This window comes from Fulmarus glacialis, unplaced genomic scaffold, assembly GCF_000690835.1.
Source record: "Fulmarus glacialis isolate BGI_N327 unplaced genomic scaffold, ASM69083v1 scaffold6165, whole genome shotgun sequence".
Lineage (NCBI taxonomy): Eukaryota > Metazoa > Chordata > Aves > Procellariiformes > Procellariidae > Fulmarus > Fulmarus glacialis.
The window spans coordinates 89,258-89,996 of record NW_009213802.1 but is presented as its reverse complement, the minus strand read 5'-3'; positions in this window follow the sequence as shown (position 1 = coordinate 89,996).

Sequence of the window (739 nt, the reverse complement as noted above, 5' to 3'; positions counted from 1 at the left end):
CTTTAAGGAGTATATTTTTATATAAATCTATTTAAAAAAAAAAAACAACACTATTGTGAAATTTACATGAACACACACAACTTTAGCAACACCGTGTTTCCGGTGGAACTTGGCTATTAGCTACTTGCAGTTTATATACAAAGCTGATTAATTAGAAAGGCTGCTACAGGGAGCCAAGCTTTCTTTCCAGGTTAGCCCCTGGCTAGAAGAAAGATTTCCTATGTGTTATCTTCTAGGAGTTGGCAATATTAAAAACTGTGATTAGAAGACCGGGGTGCAGTGGTTTGTAAACATTTTGTCTTAATATTAAATTAAAATCCAGTGCATTCTCACTCTCTGCTCTGACATTGTGGATCAGCTGATTGATACGATGTTCTAGGAGTTCATGGGAGATATAAAAAGTTTGGCCAATAAAAGCCCTTTAGACAAGTTCATTCCTGGTGCCAAGTTATTGGCTTTAGAGCAACACCAAGCATGAATTTGATCCATAGTAGAATCACAGGCAATTTTTTTCTGGGATGTAGGAGTTTCCATTCAATGCTAGCAAAATACTTTAAGTTTTGCACGATCCCCACTCTACAGATGGGGACACAGGTTTGGAGGGAAGCAGCTTGCCAAGCTCACAGGCAAGGCCAGCAACACAGCCCCAAAGAGCTCCAGATTCCTGAACAACTGGCCCGTGTTGGAGGTGTTGGACAGCAATGCCCACCTTCTCTCCTGACTCCTACAGTCCTCAACC